Below are 14,984 nucleotides of genomic sequence, written 5' to 3'. Positions count from 1 at the left end.
GTGCTCGAGTGCGATGTTCGAGTCTCCTCCCTGCACGTTTGTTCAATAAACATGCGGGGAAGTACTGGCCCTCACTGTAATGCCATAGCCATGTTGGTTATTGGCATTACAGTGATTGGCTGGCCGGAACACGTCATTGGGTGCTATATAGCACACAATGACATGTGGTTCGGCTCAGTCTTAGTCAGGGAGCGCTACAGCAGAAGGGACAGATAGTGTAGGGACAGAAATTGTTTAGTATTGAAAGGTGTTAGAGAGACCCAAAAGTCCTTTTAAGGACTATTGTTTTATCTGGCTGCAATATATTAATAGCGCAACCTGCACTAAATTGCGTGCTATTATTTGGCCACTGCTGACAGTGACACAACCTCTGCTACATCTGTTGTGTTACATTAGCACATCCTAAATATCTGTGACATTCAGCGCAATTGTTTGGCTGCTGGTGACAGCGACATTACCTGCGCTACATCTATTGTATAACATTTGTGCATCCTAAATATCTGTGACATTCAGTCTAATTTATTTGCGCATACACTTACAAAACCTGTCCTACTGTACGTGTGACATACTTGAAAACATATATACAATTTAATATGCTCAAGGCTACCAGTAAGGGATGGGGAAGTGGCCATGCTGCTGATGGTGCACGCAGAGGCCATGGCCCTGGGCACGGTAAAACTGTGCCTGCTGCCAGAGCACAAAACACACTCATCCACGATACCTAGCTTCATGTCCCAGTTTGCAGTCTCGCAGTCACACCAGTGTGACCAGGTGGTCGGTTGGATTGCAGCAGATAATGCTTCCAGTCGTTTAAGCACCACCCTGTCTTCCACAAAGTCCAGTCTCATTAGCCAAGAGTCTGGTCAAGAGAATCCTCACCCTGATCCTCCTTCCTACCCCCATGGAGAGTCTTGGAAAACAAATGATCCCACACTCGGATATTCCGAGGAGCTCTTTTCAGAGCCATTGCTTAATTTGGGCTTCTTGCCAATCCCGCTTGACGAGGGACATGAGGAGATCTTATGCACTGATTTTGAAACTCTTGAGCATCCACAGTCAGAAGAAGATGATGGTGGGGAACGGCAATTAGTGTTTCGCAAGGTGGATGATGATGAGACACAGTTGCCAATAAGTCAATGGCATTTAGTGTCTCAAGAGGTTGATGATGAGGATGAGACACAGTTGTCAATAAGTGAGGTTCTTGTTAGGTCAACAAGTGAGGAGGATGACCAGAGTGAGGACGAGGAAGAGAAGGTGGTGGACGATGAAATCACTGACCCAACCTGGTAAGGTGGCAAGCCGAGCGAGGACAGCAGTACAGAGGGGGAGGAATCCGCATCACCACAACAGGCTGGAAGAGGCAGTGGGATGGCAAAAGGGAGAAGGTGGGCCACATCAAACAGGCCCGCAACTGTTCACCGGAGTACCCCCTTGCAGCAATCTCCCTTGCCAAGGGGTAGGTGTTCCGCAGTCTGGTGCTTTTTTTAGGAAAGTGCGGACGATAAAAGAATTGTCATTTTCAACCTGTGCCGTACCAAAATGAGCAGGGGCATGAACACTAGCATTCTCACCACCAGCAGCATGATCCGCCACATGACATCAAAGCACCCTAATAGGTAGGCCGAATGCCTGGGTCCACAATCAGTGTCTGCGGGTCACACCACTGACTCCTCTTCCCCTGTGTTACGTGATGGCCAATCCCCTTTCCAAGACACAGGCCCAGATGCCTCCCGCCCTGCACCTGGACCTTCGCAAGCACCATTAGCTAGCATATCCACTTCTATGTTCTAGCTCAGCGTACAGATGTTCATAACCCAGGCCTTTGAACGAAAGCGCAAATACCCAGCCACCCACCCACCCACAGGCCATAGCACTAAATGTGCACCTTTCCAAATTGCTGGCCCTGAAAATTGTGGATACTGAGGCTTGCCGCAGCCTAATGGCGGCGGACCTCCCTCTTTACTCAGTCCCCAGCCCCCCAGCCGACACTATTTTTCCGATGTGCTGTCCCCGTCTTACACCAGCATGTGTCCCGTAACATCACCAGGGCCCTGACTAATGCAGCTATTGGGAAGGTCCACTTAACGACTTACACATGGACAAGTGCTTTTGGCCAGGGACGCTACATTTCCCTGATAGCACACTGGGCGAACGTTGTGGAGGCCGGGAGCGAGTCGTACCCTGGGATGGCACAGGTGCTACCAATGCCAAGGATTGTGGGTCCTACTTTCATCAGGATTTCCGCCACCACCTACATTAGTGGCTGTCACCACCCCTTCTATTCCTCAACCTCCTCCTCTGAATTCTCATCTTGCAGCACCATTCAGCCATCAGTCAGCAGCTGGAAGCAGTGTAGCACTGCAGTGGGGAAGCGGCAACAGGCCTGCTGAAACTAATTTGCTAAGGTTACAAACAGGACACCTCCGCAGAGCTGTGGCAGGGTATAAGGGACCAGACTGAGCAGTGGCTCTCGCCACTCAACCTAAAACTAGGCATGGTTGTGTCTGATAATGGCCGTAACTTGGTGTCGGCTTTAGAGCTCGGCAAGCTTGCACACATACCATGCCTAGCCCACGAGTTCAACCGAGTGGTTCAGCGGTTTCTCAAAACCTACCCCCTAATTTGCCTGAGCTACTAGCGAAGGTGCGCCGCGTGTGTGCCCATTTCCGCAAGTCATTGACAGCTTCCGCCGGCCTGGCAACGCTGCAGCAGCGCTTGCAATTGCCAGCTTAATGACTGTTGTGCGACGTGCGCACGCGCTGGAACTCCACTTTCCACATGTTGGCCAGGCTTTGTGAGCAGTAGAGGGCAGTAGTGGAATACCAGCTGAAACATGGGCATCGCCTTACCAGTCAGCTTCCGCTCTTCACGAGCGACGAGTGGGAATGGATGTCTGACCTCTGTGAGGTTTTATGCAACTTTGAGGAATCAACACAGATGGTAAGCGGCGATGCCGCTATTATCAGCGTAACCATCTCATTTTTGTGTCTACTGAAATGCTCGTTGCTCACAATGAAGGCAGACGCTTTGCATGTGGAAGAGGTGGAAATTGGGGAAGACAGTACACAGGGTGATATCCAGACCACTCTCAGTTCTTATTTTCAGCACAAATTGGATGATGGTGATGAGGAGAAGCAGGAAACTGTTGCCCCTGGTACAGAGGGTAGTACCCATAGCAGGTTTATTCCATCTGTTCAGCATGGATGAGCTGAAGAGGAGGAATAGGATGAGGAGATTGACAGTCATCCTCCTGATGAGGACAGCAAAGTCTTGTCTGTTGGGACTCTGGCACACATGGCTGACTTTATGTTATGCTGTCTTTCCCGTGACGCTCGCGTTATATGCATTTTGGCCAACACCGATTACTGGTTGTTCACCCTTTTTGACCCCCGCTACAAAGAGAACTTCTCATCTCTCATTCCTGTGGTGGAGAGGACTAGCAAAATGGTGCAATACCAGAAGGTCTTTGTGAAAAAATCGCTCCAAAAATTTCCAGCTGACAACGCTGGCGGCAGAGTACGTTGTTCCCTGGGCAAACCAGGCAAACCAGGAGGAGAGACGAGGGGAACACACAGTAGTTACAAAAGGGGCAGGGCAACACTCTCCAAGGCCTGGGACAGTTTCATGACACCCTGCCAGCACCCTCACCCTGATCCACAACCTAGTGTCACAAGGAGGGAAACATTTTGGAAAATGGTAAAGGAGTACGTAGCAGACCGTGTCAGCGTCCTCAGTGATCCTTCTGTGCCTTACAGCTATTGGTTGTCAAAGCTGGACACGTGGCACAAACTGGCGCTCCACACCTTGGAGGTGTTGGTCTGCCCTGCCTCCAGCATTTTGTCAGAGCGGGTATTGCCCCTGACTTCTCCACTCCACCAGAGGTAAGCAGCTGAACATAAAGGCACTTTAAATGTGGCTTTTATGGTGTATTGAATACACTGTATTCCCAAGCACCCCTTCCACCACAAAAAAAGGGTATATGGTTCAATCTTATTTTTCTCATCAACCTCCTCCTCCTCCTCCATCATATCAACATGCTTATTAGGCTACCCTCCCTCCTAATGTTTTAGAGGGTCAGCTCAGCAGCACACCCTCACCCCTAATGTTTTAGAGGGTCACCAGCAGGCCCTCACCCATAATGTTTTAGATGGTCAGATCAGCAGCAGGCACTCGCTACTAATGTTTTAGATGGTCAGATCAGCAGCAGGCACTCGGCCCTAATGTTGTAGAGGGTCCGCTCAGCAGCAGACCCTCGCCCCAAATGTTTTAGAGGGTCAGATCAACAGCAGGCCCTCGCCCATGATGTTTTAGAGGGTCACCAGCAGGCCCTTGCTCCTAATGTTTTTGAGGGTCACCAGCAGGCAATCAATCTTAATTTTTCGAGTGTGTTTAATGCCCTCCTTTATGTGTAATAAAGGGTGTATTAGAGTTACGGTTCCTTGTAATTTATTGGCATCACTTTCACTTTATATACTGTGGTAATGTGAACAGGAAAGTATATGGTAAAGTCCTGGAAGGGGTGTATATCTTACCCAGGTTCCTCAACTGAGTGAGGTAAGTAAGATCCAGAATGGTGCTGGCTTCAGCCATCATAGTTGCTGAAGCTATTTTCTTTAGTAGTTTATGGGCTGGATTTTATTGGACTGGAGAAGGTAGGCTTGGTAGAGGAACCTCCCCAGTCCACCCCATTCCAGGGCATGTTTTCCCCTAGCCTGAGGGATCTCCAGGTGTAGCCATCTGCAATCATTAATGGGAAATAAAAACCTGTCCCAGGCTGTCAGTCTGGGGGAAGTGATGTCTGGAGATAACTCCAGGAGGCTGGCTGCTGTCCTGACTTAAAGGGCTTCTGTCACCCCACTAAACCGGTTTTTTTTTTTGTTTGTTTTCTTATAATCCTTACACTGCAATTTATACCTACATAATCTAATTAATCATTTTGGTCCAGTAGATTTTGTTTAAAATGTGCTTTTAAAATATGCAAATTACCTTGCTACCAGCAAGTAGGGCGGCTACTTGCTGGTAGCAGCCGCATCCTCCGATCCTAAAGACGCCCCCTCCGCATGTTGATTGACAGGGCCAGGGAACGGGATCATCCTCTGCTGGCCCTGTCTGCTATCAAGATCTCGCGCCTGCGCCGTAACGGTATTCAGTCGGTGCAGGCGCACTGAGAGGCGGCCACTTGCTCGGCCGCTCAATCCTCAATGTGCCTGCGCCGATGACGTCACAGCTACACCCGGCGCAGGCGCATTGAGGATGGAGCAGCCGAGCAAGCGGCCGCCTCTCAGTGCGCCTGCGCCGATTGAAGACAGGTACGGCGCAGGCACGAGATTTTGAATGCAAACAGGGCCAGCAGAGAACAATCCCATTCCCTGGCCCTGTCAATCAACATGCGGAGGGGGCATCTTTAGGATCGGAGGATGCGGCTGCTACCAGCAAGTAGCCGCCCTACTTGCTGGTAGCAAGGTAATTTGCATATTTTAAAAGCAAGTTTTAAACAAAATCTAATGGACCAAAATGATTAATTAGATTATGTAGGCATAAATCGCAGTGTAGGGATTATAAGCACAAACCGGATTCCCAAAAAGTTGGGACACTAAACAAATTGTGAATAAAAACTGAATGCAATGATGTGGAGATGGCAAATGTCAATATTTTATTTGTAATAGAACGTAGATGACAGATCAAACGTTTAATCCGAGTAAATGTATCATTTTAAAGGAAAAATACGTTGATTCAAATTTTCACAGTGTCAACAAATCCCCAAAAAGTTGGGACATGTAGCAATAAGAGGCTGGAAAAAGTAAATTTGAGCATAACGAAGAGCTGGAAGACCAATTAACACTAATTAGGTCAATTGGCAACATGATTGGGTATAAAAAGAGCTTCTCAGAGTGGCAGTGTCTCTCAGAAGCCAAGATGGGTAGAGGATCACCAATTCCCACAATGTTGCGCAGAAAGATCGTGGAGCAATATCAGAAAGGTGTTACCCAGCGAAAAATTGCAAAGACTTTGCATCTATCATCATCAACTGTGCATAACACCATCCGAAGATTCAGAGAATCTGGAACAATCTCTGCGTAAGGGTCAAGGTCATAAAACCATACTGAATGCCCGTGATCTCCGGGCCCTTAAACGACACTGCACCACAAACAGGAATGCTACTGTAAAGGAAATCACAGAATGGGCTCAGGAATACTTCCAGAAACCATTGACCGTGAACACAATCCACCATGCCATCCGCCGTTGCCAGCTGAAACTCTACAGTGCAAAGAAGAAGCCATTTCTAAGCAAGATCCACAAGCTCAGGTGTTTTTTCACTGGGCCAGGGATCATTTAAAATGGAGTGTGGCAAAATGGAAGACTGTTCTGTGGTCAGACGAGTCACGATTCGAAGTTCTTTTTTGAAATCTAGGACGCCATGTCATCCGGACCAAAGAGGACAAGGACAACCCAAGTTGTTATCAACGCTCAGTTCAGAAGCCTGCATCTCTGATGGTATGGGGTTGCATGAGTGTGTGTGGCATGGGCAGCTTGCATGTCTGGAAAAGCACCATCAATGCAGAAAAATATATTCAGGTTCTAGAACAACATATGCTCCCATCCAGACGTCATCTCTTTCAGGGAAGACCCTGTATTTTTCAACAAGATAATGGCAGACCACATTCTGCATCAATCACAACATCATGGCTGCGTAGGAGAAGGATCCGGGTACTGAAATGGCCAGTCTGCAGTCCAGATCTTTCACCTATAGAGAACATTTGGTGCATCATAAAGAGGAAGGTGCAACAAAGAAGGCCCAAGACGATTGAGCAAACTGGTCTCCTCGGTCTGCAGATGTCTGTTGAGTATTGTAAGAAGAAGGGGAGATGCCACACAGTGGTGAAAATGGCCTTGTCCCAACTTTTTGGGGATTTGCAAGTTGCAAATGGCAACATCGTGGCAATTTGGTGCTTTATGTCCTGGGTGAAAGCTGCTGCAGCTGTCAAAAGTCCCTTGAATACAATGGAGGAAGTGATAAAGCAGCTGATGCAGGCTAACATAAGGCATGAACAGGCCATGGCACAGCAACAGAAGAGCAATGAAGAGGCATTATATGCCCAACAGAAGGCTGAGGCAGAGGTCCAGGCTCGGCAGCAGGAAACAAATCGTTTGCTGATGGAGCATATTGCTGCAATAAGAGAGACTGCTGTAACTCCAGCCCCAAAAGTAGTGGTAAGCCCCCCAGAGACTTTTTTATTTATTTATTTTTATAAATATTTTTATTGAGAGTAAATGTAAAACATACATATGATGAATACATTATAATAGCATATAATGACAAATGAAAACCTTTTGGTATGACAGAAGTTAGGTGACGACATTCTCGCTAGATGTATGGGGCAATAAATGGAATTATTGCGCAGTAAAGTAAATTAGTGGGTATACTTTCACTTTCTATTATTAATTTACATTTTCCACCATGAGAGGGAAGGGGTGTATATGGAATAGGATTCATCCAAAGTTTCTATATGAGGTCCATGCTTTCCAGCAGGATCTAAAAAGGTGTATATTACGACTCTCCCAAGCCGCAATCTCTTCGAATCTATAAATCTGATCCATTTTTCCAATCCATTGGAAAATGGAAGGGAGGTCTGTAGACAACCAAAATTTAGGAACTTGAAGGCGAGCAGCTCCTAGCACTATCACTTTAGAGCTGGAGGGATGTGAACCCAACAGAGCCATTTGGGGTAAAATCGGTATGTTTCATATATCATTAAAAGTTGCGAGATTTCCGCTTGGGAGAAAGTAGTTCCCAGGTCTCTTTCCCAAAGGCCTATATAAGCAGGTTTGATCAGAGTTACTGGTGTGTTTAATTTCTTATAGAGTTGGGAAATCAACTTGGCGTGTTTTGAATGGTCAGCTAATATACTTTCAAACCATGTCAAAGGGCGTAGTAGTAGGGCACCTATAGAGATATTCTTGGAGATAAAAGTGCTTAAGAAGCAAAGTAAGTGGGGGAATGGTTTGCAGTCTGGAAGAATGTGTAAATTTTAAAAACATTTTAAGACTGTTCCCTCTTCATTATACAAAGAGAGTATCGGAACAGTAGAGTACCGAATTGAATATGGCAGACATTCTCTTAAGGCTAAGCTAGAATGTCTTTTATCTGGACCAGTGGCGATGAGAGTGGTATGGCATATTGTGATGATTGAAGCCATTTTCATGTCGAAAGAGTTGACTTAACAACCGGATTAAGAGGTTTATCCTGGACTGGAAAGTTTCCTGTTCCCACCAGGAGACCTGAAGGAGACGAACCAAGGTCACTCTGTTCCATGGAGACTTGATAGCCAATCCACTACTCTAGACAGTAGAACAGCTCTTCCATATAGCTCAGGGTCAGGTAAACCTATTACCCCACTCAATTTAGGTCTACAGAGAACAGAGCGAGCCAGTCAAGCTCTCTTTCCAGCCCAAACAAATGAGCTAATTTGCTGTCTTATTTTAGTGTAATATGACTTTGGGACTGGGATAGGTAAGACCTGTTGGAGGTATGTCAGTCTGGGTAAAACTAGTGAGGTGACAATATTTTTTCTTCCAAACCATAATAACATTGGATTCTTTAACATGGAGAGTTGGTCAGAGATTGATTGATTGAAGGAGAGGAGTAAAATTCGGACTAAAAAGTGATGTTGGGTCTGGTCCAATCTGAACTCCTAGGTAAGTAATATATGGGGTGTCCCAGTTAAATGGAGAGTTAGCTTTCATAGTATTTCTAATTGGGGATAGGAGGTTTATACTGAGAATGTGGGACTTACTCATGTTAATTTTGAAGTTAGAGTGGAGGCTAAACTGCTCTAGTATCTTGTAAATCAGTGGGAGAGCTTTAGCTGGATTAGTATTTAGTATAAGCAGGTCATCTGCAAATGCAGCCACTTTATGTTCCTGCTGACCCATTCTAATGCCTTCAATCCCCTTCTCACTTCTGATCGTCTGGAGCAGGGTTTCCATGATCAGGATGAATATTAGTGGAGATAACGGGCAGCCCTGTATGGTGCCATTGTGGATAGGAAAAGATGGAGATAAGGTGTAATTTATAATAGAAGCTGAGGCATGGGTATATAGGGATAAGATGGCTTTAATATATGGGTCCAGAAATTTAAATGCCTCGAGAACTTTTCTCATATATTCCCAACTGACCCTATCAAAGGCTTTTTCTGCGTCCGTGCTAAGGAGGACTAGAGGGCGTTTAGACTTTTTTGCGTAGTAGATGGCATTCAAGACTCTGGCGGTATTATCTCTGCCCTCCCTACCACGGATCTAGCCTACCTGGTCTCTTTTATTAAGAAATGGAAGAAAATTGGACAGGCATGTGGCTAACATTTTAGCTAATAACTTAAAATCCAAATTTAATAGGGAGATTGGGCGGTAATTAGCACATTGGGAACTATCCTTCCCCTCTTTCGGGATCATGTAATATGTGCTCTAGTCATATCCGCAGTCAATGGGACACCAGACAGGGCGCTGTTGAATATTGGAAGATGTGGTCCCAATGTGTTGCATAAAGTGTGATAGTATAAGGCCGGGAAGTCATCTGGCCCTGGGCTTTTCCCATTAGGAAGTTGTTTAATTGCTGTCATTATTTCTTCTGTTGTGAAGGGGGCTTGAAGAGTTTGAGCCTGGGTGTCAGATAAGGCTGGTAAGGAGAGGGAATTGAGAAATGAAGTTATCGATTCTTCTGGGGGGGGGGGGGGGGGGGATAGGGAATTAGTTCCTTTCTCCGCTTCTTTTATGTTATATAGGGAGTAATAAAAGTTTTGAAATTGCTTAGCTATTTCTGGGGTGGTAAGTTCGTCTCCCTGTTAGGGACCTTGATCTTATGTATATACAGTAGTTGTGGGATTTCCTATGCTTAATACGCTGCATCATAAATTTAGATGCTTTATCACCATGTGCATAATATTTAAACTGCGCATGGAGATAATATTTTGCTGATTTTGTGTTAAGCAGATTTTTTAAAATAGTTCTCAATTCAGTGAGTTCAGTGAGATGTGTTTCCAATAAGGATTTTTTATGTATATTTTCTAACCGCTGGATCTGGGATAGAAGCTTGTCAACTTGTTTTTTCTTTTCTTTTTTAATTTTGGATCCCATGCTAATAAATTGACTCCTTATGTATGCCTTATGGGTGTCCCACAGTATATGGGAAGATGTCTCAGGGAGGGAGTTAAGGGCAAAAAATTCTTCTAGTAAGGCTTGGACGTTCTTTATGTTCTCTTCTGTAGATATAACTTGTTCATTTAATCTCCATATAAATGCTCGGGGTTCTAGTGAGGGGGCTAAGATAGTAGTAAACGCAGGTGCGTGGTCAGGAAGGAACATATTTCCTATATAAGCACTAGTACATAAATGTAAGTGTTCTTTAGACAAAAATATATAATCCAGTCTATGGCACAAACTATGAGGAGAGGAGAAGAAGGCGTAGTCATGCGTGGAGGGATTGAGAAGACGACAAACATCGAAAATAGCTCCTTGTTGAAATTTTTTCTTAAGATGTCTAAGTGCTTTGGTAGATATCGCAGATTTCTTGGATGTAGAGTCCAAAATAGGATCTAATGTAAAATTAAAGTCTCCTCCAAGCACCAGCACACCCTCCTTATACTCTTCCAAAAGAGATAGTACCTCGTCCAACCACGACACCTGATTAACGTTGGGGGCATATACATTTGCAAAGGTGTATATTTGATTAGCAATAGTTCCCTTTAGCTGAATATATCTGCCTTCCACATCTTGGATGTGTGATACATATGTGAAAGGAAGGCCCCTCTGGAATCTGATGCTCACGCCTCTAGAGGCAGCAGAATTTGAGCCACAGTGGTACCATTGTGGGAACAGTGATCTGGAGAGGCTAGGATATTTGTTAAATTTGAAATGTGTCTCCTGAAGCATCAGGACTGAACATTTTTATTTTTTCATATAGGTGAATATTTGACTACGTTTAGATTTGACTACCCCTAACATTAAAGGATGCTATGGACAAGTCAGCCATCTATCAATGGGATTTCTAATCGTGTACAGCTGTGAGGTTTTAGTATGACCTGTGTGACTAGCCATTGTAAATACTTAACTTTCCAAGGCAGAACAGCACAGTTCCAGAGATGCCCCCTCCTCCTTTGAGAATGTAGCGTAGATATCTGGTAATACCTGTCATATGACCAAAAAAAAGGAATGAAACATAAATTTAAGAACAAAACATAAAACGGATATGTAAACCTTGAAAACTAGAGCTCTTCTGCTCCAATAGTAGTAAAAGGGGGAATTAGTACACAACATTATTGCGACATAGAGTATCATCCTCGTATAATTCTAGATAATAGCACTTCGCTAGGGACATAGACTAGCATTGGATAGGGCAAAACTCGAAAATTGCAATAGGCTAAATACCAAACCAGGAAGATGCTTTCCTATATATTGCTACTTATTTGGGAAAGGTAGTGGTGACTTTCAGGCTTGAGTAGGTTAAGATCTCAGAAAATTAGGTTTAGAGTCTCTCAGGCTTCATTGAGTTGGAGACGTCTCGGCGTTGATGAATGGCGACATCATCTGGATCTTTGGGACTTGGCGGGACGTGGTGTCTCCCAGAGGACAATTGTTGGTAAATTTGGTGGTGACATATTGCTTTGAATGATGTCCCAGTTTTCAATGAGAAGTTGGTTGATTTATAGGATGTCCAATGCCTTAGGTAAGTCATTGAATGAGGAGATGGAGATGCGCTGACCATCAAAGAGAAAACATAATCCAAAAGGGAATAGCCACTTGTACAGGATTTTCTTGTTGCGTAGCCAATCAGTAAGCGGCTTCAATGCTCTCCGTTTCTTTAATGTGGATTGACCAATATCTTGAAAAATTGAGATGGGACTTTCGTCTAGAACCAGTTGAGGAGTATTCTGCACTTTGCTGATTATCGCATCCTTAACTGGATAATGGGGAAATTTGCATATCACATCCCTTGGTGGCTCAGTAGGTTGAGGCTTGGGGGTGTAAAGCCCTATGAGGCCTCTCAATGGTGATTTCATGGGAGGAATCAGGGCCCAGTAGTTGCATGCATATGTTCATTACTGCTTCGGGTATATCTTCAAGGCCCACAGTTTCAGGGATGCCCCTAAAGCGCAGATTGTTGTGTCTGCCCCTGTTCTTCTGATATTCCAGGAGTGTATATAGGGAGTTCAAATGCTTTTGATGCTGTGTCTGTGAGGCTGAGACAGTGTTCTGATGTGAAATCATTGCAGCCTGAGTGTCCTCTAACGTTTCGACCTTCCTCCCAATATGGCGCATGTCTTCCTTTATGGAGGTAAGGTCCAATCTAAGGGGCTCCAGGGCTTCTGACAGAGTGTCTTTTAGGAAGGATCTAGAGATGGGTAGGGTATCGGCCCCAGGAGAGACCTCCCTTACCTTCTCAGAAAATAGTGGCCAATGGGATAGAGAAAGGCGCTCATAGGGTGAGTAAGTTCAGCAAATCAAATTTCTACTAAAATAAATGGTTTGCTCACCTATTGCGGTTGCATAAATTGGACGCAACTGCAATGAAGGTCAAGTATGGATGAGTAACGGTTGGTGCAGCCTAGATTCATCCAATTGCCTTGGGCAGGGGCCACCCTGTCACTCGGGTAATGGTATGAAGAAAAAAACGCTACACTTTACGTAGAGCATATGGACCACAGAGGGCACACAAAACAACCGGTCATGGGCAATATTTCGGTTTCAGCAGTATTCCATTTATTTGTGAGACCACGCGTTTCGGGGTGCTAGAGTCCCCTTTATCAAGTCTAAATTGAAAGTTAGTAAAAAAGAAGAAACATATATGGGATAAACACAAAATATGTGCTCATCTATAAAAATATATATATAATAAATAAATAATGATAAATATGGAAAATATGAATATAAATATATACATATATGGATACATACATTGATAAAATGATAAATATATACCTGTGTATAGAATAATAAATATCATATGTATATATATATATATATATATATATATATATGTAAAATATGTAATATCAAGAGAGACAATCATAAAAAATAAAATAAAATGGATGGTAAAACAAACTCTACTGTCACGAATAAATGGAATACTGCTGAGACCAAAACATTGCCCATGACCGGTTGTTTTGTGTGCCCTCTGTGGTCCATACGCTCTACGTAAAGTTTTGCATTTTTTTTCTTCTTACCCTCTCAGAAGCAGCTGTAGTTTTTGGAGCGCTCCCTGCTGCTCTCAGTGTTCTGGGCACCATCTTGGATTCTCTGGCAACATGTGCTTGAGCAGCTTTTTTCATAAATCTCTCCATAGATTCGTTAGGAATCGGATCTTTAACGTGCCCCTGAGCTTCAGTAGGTCTAGAGCCACTGATCTTAACCATGCTAGGTCCCGAATGCCGATTATGAAAGGCTATGAGGGATATCTATACAGCACAGCTGCATTACAAGTAGCCATCTAGCTTCGGTGCAAGCTCTGCCCCCCTGTCCCCCAGAGACTTTTAATGTGAGGAGGACTGTGCAGCGGGCCTTGCAAAAACTGATGCCTGATGATGACATCGAGGCCTACCTGACCGTGTTTGAGTGAGTGGCAGAGAGACTGCCAGTAGGTCCTGGCGCCCTTTTTGTCCGGTGAACCACAAAAGGCCTACTATGACTTCAGTGACCAGGATGTCCTGGACTATACTAAATAAAAAATGGAGGTCCTTGCTCGTCTAGACGTTACACCGACTGTTCGCTAGGCGTTACACCGGCTGTTCGTGCCCGGAGGGTACACATGTGGAGCTGCACCATGGACAAGCCTGCCCGCTCGCAGATGTTTGACTTCCTCCATCTCGTGCGGAAGTGGCTGGAACCTGAGGCTTCTGCGCTGGCCCAGATTGTGGAGAAAGTAGTGGTGAATCACAACTTCAGAGCCCTCCCTGCAGAGCTACAACAGTGTGTCAGACATGGAGACCCCAAAACTGCAGATGATCTTGTCAATCTGGTGTAAAGGTTCCTGATGATGATGTCCCTACCGCACCAATGAATCCCGGGAGTACCAGACACATGTCATCTGTGGGTAAGAGAGTTCCGGCTGTTGGGGGTGTGTGGAAGAGTGCAAGAAGGAACAAGGCTCTAGAGGTTGAGCGTGGGCCTAAGACTGAGTCCCACGGGCAGTATGGTCCCGGAGAGGCCTCCCCACGAGGAGACCTGGGATGCTCCAGTGCTGGAGGTGCCGTAAGTGGGGACACATTGCTGCCCATTGCCCTCTTACCTTAGAGCCCATAGAGTGTGCAGGTAGCCGGAGACAGTCGCTACATGCGGTGCCAGTGTGTTCGGCCTCACCAGGACTAGAGACTGAGCTGCAGAAATTTACCCTGGTGATAAATGACTGCTCCGTCAAGGTTCTGTTTGACTCGGGTAGTCTGGTCACCTTGGTGCATGCCAGCTTCGTAGCTGGGAATTATGTGCAGGACAAAAGAATAAATGTGCTGTGCATCCATGGGGATGCAAAATCATACCTGGTGGCTCTGGTTAAGCTGGAAACTCCGGCTGGGACTGTAACCGATGAAGTTGGGGTAGTCAAAAGACTAATGCATGACATAATACTGGGACGGGACTTCCCATTATTTTGGAAGTTGTGGGGGGAAGAATAACTCCTCTGCAGCCAGTGAAGAAACTCTGACAGAAGCTGTGTCGTCCCCTTTAAATAATCATTGCTGTGAGTTGCCCATTGAACACAATGGTTTAAAGGAAGTGACCATTCAAAACAATGGTGTCGATAAGGTGAAAAATGAACAAATCATGTTAACTGAAATGTCTAATGAAAATTTGGGGCCATGTGATGATGGTGACTACACCCCCTTTCCCTTGCAGGTGTTAGCGGGGGAAGAGGAACCTTCCCCATGTGAGCAAAATGTATTGGACTTAGACGTGTCCCGAAGTAACTTTGATATGGGGCAATTGAGAGACCCCAATCG

This window comes from Bufo gargarizans, chromosome 2 (genome assembly GCF_014858855.1).
Source record: "Bufo gargarizans isolate SCDJY-AF-19 chromosome 2, ASM1485885v1, whole genome shotgun sequence".
Lineage (NCBI taxonomy): Eukaryota > Metazoa > Chordata > Amphibia > Anura > Bufonidae > Bufo > Bufo gargarizans.
Note: the sequence above shows the minus strand (reverse complement) of the source record.